The sequence below is a fragment of the Ruditapes philippinarum genome, unplaced genomic scaffold, assembly GCF_026571515.1.
Source record: "Ruditapes philippinarum isolate M1 unplaced genomic scaffold, ASM2657151v2 ctg4510_1_1_1_1, whole genome shotgun sequence".
Classification (NCBI taxonomy): Eukaryota; Metazoa; Mollusca; class Bivalvia; order Venerida; family Veneridae; genus Ruditapes; species Ruditapes philippinarum.
In genome coordinates, this window is record NW_026859838.1 from 38,155 (window position 1) to 44,513 (window position 6,359).

Here is a 6,359-nt window from a genome sequence, read left to right on the forward strand (position 1 = left end):
TACATCCACACTCAATGTTTACTTATACGTATGTTCTTGTCAAAGTAAACACAAAATTATGACTTATTGTTTAGTAAAATATAATAAAATATTGTTTATTTGATTGCATTTCGTCCTTATAGAAATCATAAACGGCAAGGACTTTCAACATCTTTTTTCCATGAAGTAATATTTGCATTAATTTCCCATACTTGTCTCCTTTAGTATATAGAAGAGTAATTCCATTTATATTAGATGAAGGTGTTGCCAGCTTTCTGGAATTATCTGAGTAATAGACGTTTATTACGGGAGCTTTGAATAAATAATTCAAACTTTATGTCATACTTTTTGCAGTGATTGCGAAATGAAATTTCTAAAATGCAGACGAACAGTCAGTTAATCAAGATCATTCGTTTTGATTAGAATTGTGATTTTAATAATTCATTGCTGATTGTTCTTTTTTTTCAATGTTTGCTTCCTAAACTGACAAATCAAATACAAAATAAAAGAGAGCGTTTCGAGAAATTTATTTCATTTGATATAAAAAGACATAAAGACAATGAAAGCAATGCCAGACACTGTTAAATTAAAAGGATGAGAATGTAAAAAAATAATTATATTTGGTTCAAATGATGAATGTTATATGGATCTTACACCGGGTGCCTGTACAAACCGGGTTTCTAGTTCGAGGCATCAAGTTTCCGCTACACATTTACCCAAGAACAAAATATGCCTGTGTGTGAAGACAGCCTATGTTTGGTTTGAATGTAAAAAAATAATTATATTTGGTTCAAATGATGAATGTTATATGGATCTTACTCCGGGTGCCTGTACAAACCGGGTTTCTAGTTCGAGGCATCAAGTTTCCGCTACACATTTACCCGAGAACAAAATATGCCTGTGTGTGAAGACAGCCTATGTTTGATTTTTTTCTTTGTACAATACAAATTAATAATATTTCGAAAAGAAATTACAAAAACTAATATTTTCATTTCGCACTTTTTTCTTACAACGTATAACGCAATTCATTCATAAAAAGCGCGTGCGATGACGTCATCTAAAACACGCGATTTGTCTTACATTGAGTGCAAGACAGGTTTTTCTTACACCGGTGTAAAAAGTGGATGATCCTGTCTGATATGCACAAAAAGATATAGCGTATCCTGTTATTTATGAAAACTTTAGGACGATGTTCAGATATTGTCAGTAAGGTTGTTAAAACTATGTGTTAAGTTTAAGTATTATTATTTTTGCACAACTGTAATTAGAAATATCAAGCAAACATCTTGCTTAGACTGAAAATATAAATAATTCAATAGTACTTCCTTGTGGTATTTGTTTACATGTATTATTATTTCGCCTTTTAGTCTATATCTTTAAGACATGGTATTAATGTCATATGCCATATTACTTCAAACCCGATTCTTGTATAGGTTTATTTCACTTATATCTTGCAAATATTTATCTAGAATTGAGGGGTCATCACCTCCTTTATGCATATAATTCTATACATATTTTAAAGGATACCCTTTTGTATTTATTATTGGTGTAAAATACTTCAATTTAACCAAAAAAAATTGTAATTTAATTGTAATCTAATTGTAAAACACAACATTGGATGGAAAAACTTCAACATATTCATCATTATGACACGTATAAATGTTTATAAATTCATATACAATCCGGAAAAAAAATATTTATCTATTGATTGCCATTTCATGTTAAGAAAATGATTAAGAAATTATTATCCAGATTAAGATTATCGAGTCACAACTTATATATTATAATAGAAAATTGACGACATTTGCCGACACATGACATGAACGAATTATTTAACAATATTTGCAAAGTCATAAGTATTATTTTATTGAAGATGAATTTCATGTATCTTGTATTTGTAATAGATTTTCTCAGCATAGACAATGTTAAATATCTTCAAAGTATAGTCATGTGTATACGTTTTATCATATGTGACATTATAAACGTTATAAAAACTCAAAATGTAAAAGAAAGAATATTGCTTTTCATGTAATTATGAAAATTATTATCAAGAAAACTAATATAAAGAAATAAAGCATTTCGTAGATAACAATGTGAATTATAGACACAGCAAGATATGTTTTAATTCTGATGTACATCTATTAACCAAAACATGTTGTTGTTGTTGTTGTTGTCGTTGTTGTTCAAAGTCCAGACTAGCTTGATAGCCGGTTAGACATTATAGACACCGGTATATTTCAAACTGATGCATGCTGTCATACTTTCAATAAAGTTCAACTTGTTTCTAAGCAAGGGTCTGAACCGAAGAATATTAAGCTTGACAATTTCTGCATTTCTCATTAAATTTTAACACTTAAAACTTACAACACTTTTAAATTATATAATTTCTTCATGACCATTTCAAACGTTTGTTTCATTTTATAGGGCTGCTTTGAAATCAAATAACGTTCTCAACATATCAATAACAATATAGCAACAATCGTTCTTTATTGACAAATTTGCAATAAAATATAATATATACAATCTCAAGAGCTTGTAACATTATCAAAGTAATTACGAAACCAAATATTCAGTATATATTTGTTTGACAGTTCAAACATTCAGGATAAACACGGGGCTCATCACTAAACAATGATATAATTACAGAATAAAAATGGCATATTCATAACTAAGAAGTTATGAATAGATCTTGACGAAATTATAATATTCCTAACTAGTTTTAAAATAAAGTGTCGGACAATAAATTCAATTATGTTTGCATCATTTCTCTTTGTGCTGATATTTGCGTTGTCTTTGTCGACTCGTGCCTTGTGTTTGTAACTAAACTGTTTTATTGGAATATCTACGACTCAGTCCTGTTGTCGTGATTAATTAAGATTGATGTCTGAATGAATTGAAGTTGAAGGAGTAATTTTGTTATCAATTATATAATATAAAAAGAAAACATCTAAATCTAACGTTTTATTCATTCACAGACCGCATCCTGGTAACCGCCTCCTGGTAACCGCCTCCTGGTAACCGCCTCCTGGTTAAAATGATGAGTGTAAAGGAGTATTGGTAAATCACAATTATGAGGGAAATCATTTGAATACATGTTTAAAGTTTATTTGCCATATTTTGCAAAAATACACAATCTGTTTAAGGAACATTCATTATGCAATTATATTCCCACATAGTTTAATTTTTACTTTATTTTTTTTCAATCCAATGTCTCAGAAAAATAAAGGTAATTTTTATAAACTAAACCCAAAAATTTATTAAAATGGGGGTTTTTTAAATATGAAATGAGAAGGTATCTCCAACCAAATCAAAAACATAAGTTTGCTTGTTTTTTTTCTGTAAATTTTTTTGTATTTTTTCAAAGTGACGAAGAATTATCTCTATTCCAGACTTGACGAAATAGAAATAATGACAATGTAATCAAAACAGTTATATGTATGTCCTGGAAAGTAAAGAATTAGAAATTTTACATGGTATGTTCCAAATTTGATTTCCTTTAACTAGCCTTTCAGCCTCGTATTACTATGCGGAACTTTTTATGAATTTTGAAGGCTAAAATGAAGATATAAAGACAATATTCAAAGAAGTGGAAACTAATTAAGATAAGCATCAGGACACTTGATCGCTAACATAATAGCGCACTTGATTAAAATGTAACAATTTTAAGTTTGTTTGATATTACGAACGTTAGCGTCGTGCGCACATTTGAAGAATGTAATGTACTTCTGTCGGAGTTTTTACAAAGACAATAATAATAATTACAGATTTCACTAAAAGAATTTTTAAAATTGATTTTTATTTATTACATAATTTTTAACAAAAATTTTAGTTCATGAGCAATAAAAAATTTTAAAAGTTCCCTTTTCCCTTTTTAAAACATTTTCACTTTTAGAATTTTTTGCCAAAACTTTGCTTTTAATTTTATTTTTTAACTACTCCATTTAATTAAAAAAAATTGTTTTTTTTATTGTAAAAGGAGTTGAAAGCCCCAGGGAAAAACAAAAGTTTTTTTCTATATTTTTTAAATCTAAAAAATTTTTCCCCTAACGTAGAAAAAAGATTGAAAAAATTTGAATTTTTTTTTATAGTTTTAGTACTGACATGAAAGAATTTTGCCGCCTTTATAACTCAATTCCAGATACATAAATTGATCTCATTATGGTTGTCACAAATCTCGTCACTTGAATAAATTGTTTCCTGATACATTTAATCTCAATTTTAAACTTCAGATGAAAGGACTGTATTAACAATCCCTGTAAAGAAGAAATAATTACATTAGACTTTTTACAGATTTATCCGCAGTTCTTCTTAGACACAATGGAATAGGACACTTAGATAGGTAATTAAGAATTTTCAACATGGTTTGATGGTATCTATATGCAACATCAGTTGTCACAGAGAATCGTGTCATGAAATTGGCGCATACAAAGAAGAATAAACTTAACAATAATGGAAATAAAGGAAACACTTAACTCAATCTTACTGATATAGTAAGAGTGAGTTAAGTGTTTCCTTTATTTCCATTATTCTGATCAATGTCTGGTATAATAGTTAACTGATAAAACAAACAAGTGCTTTACAGGCGAATGTATTACTCAAAGACTTCTATAGACCGAAATTGTTTATTTTGTTGATTTCAGAGGTGGCCTAAAAGACGGTATTTGTGTATAAATATATAGGTTAGGCATTTCATTTGTTATACACGTTTAATTTGAAATACATAACAGTTATTGCCAATCTATTACCCACAATATGTATTGCTGTCTTTTACATGAAGTGGTGAAATGTCAATAGAAAAATGTCCAATGTCAGATGAAAATTCATAATTAAAAGATTATCGATCAGTGTCTGAATTATGTATATTGAATCTGATGGAAATAATTATGTTCGGACAAATAAGAGACAAAAGAGAACCCATTTTTGATTCAACACTGCAAAATCAAACGTATTGAAGATTCCAATCATTGTATTTCTCAGTGTGTTTTTTTTGAAACCTCATGTAGATATGTAGTTGAACTATATTCTCTAGCAAATAGAGAGAAAAAAGAATCCCTAAAGAAAGCCCATCAAGAGAAAATTGAAAATGTTGCAGGCTCCGTTTGATTGAGCCTGTTCATGGACGGTAATGGAAAGTGCAAACGTCCACGCCCCCTAGCACCGGCTTAAGCAGAATTCAACATTTAAACACGAAAATGGTGAAATTTTGAATTCAGAAACATCCGCAGATGTGTTCATACGGCGGTTATCATGGAACCTTTAATGTGACATTTTGGTGCCATTCCATGAAAAGCGTGTCCCCAAGTATAACGTAACGTATTTAATTACCTTTTTATTACTTGGAACAGTAGTGATTTCGTTGAAATTTATTGTTAGACTTTGTCTAAGAGATCTTATTGCAAAACTGTGGCAGCGAATAATAAACTTTATGTTGTCTCATTATGCATCGTATCTAACGATTATATCTGTACTTAGTGTTATATCATCATCGTCAATTAGCAAAAGCATGCAAAGTACGGATTATGATACGCATGTTGATGTGATTGTATTGAAAAATATTCCTTTGTAAGCTTTTGTACATCAGGAATTATGAACATTGTTTTAGTGTCATTTCAGTCATTTATTCTTTCCAACGTTGCTGCGAACTTCCATTTATAACTCCTGAAAAAATATTGAAATTTCCTAATTTTTCCTAATTGTAAAATTCATTCTAAATTTTGAATGTATTGTCATTCTAATTTGAAGTCATCTGGGAGTATGTTAACAATATTTATCATGTCTGATCTAAATAAATTATGAAGACCTGCTTTCATAAATTGCAATTGTTCACCATCAACATTTATAATTTCCAGAGGAACAGTTATTTAATCAAGATCAATTGATTAGATTAAACTATTTCATTATTTAGAGTTTTACTTTATGGATGCTATTGATTATACTAAAAAACACCCTGAGAAATGAAAATCTAATGAAAAGACAAAAAAGAAACGCATTTTTACAAAAATTAGTCTGAAAACTTCAATTATGCCAAGAGAAAACCATTGAACTGCCTTTAAACGTAAAAAAAGAACTGATCAAAAGGAACTGAATTTTAGTATCAATCATAAATAACTTGAACATCCCTTAAAGCAACATTTTCTTCTATTATGGACATAACCTTATTGTGGATAATTACTTTGATAAAATTTGAATGCTATTAACCTCAAAATAATATGAAAACAACTTTTTACAAGAGGTATATAACTAGCTCGTAAATAAATCCGTTTAGACATATGTAATCTGCTCGGGCGTAAATGAATTTTACACGAGAAAAACAGTCCAATATAAAAGTTATAAAGAGACACCATTATACTTGCATAGATAACAAAAGTATAAACGATTCT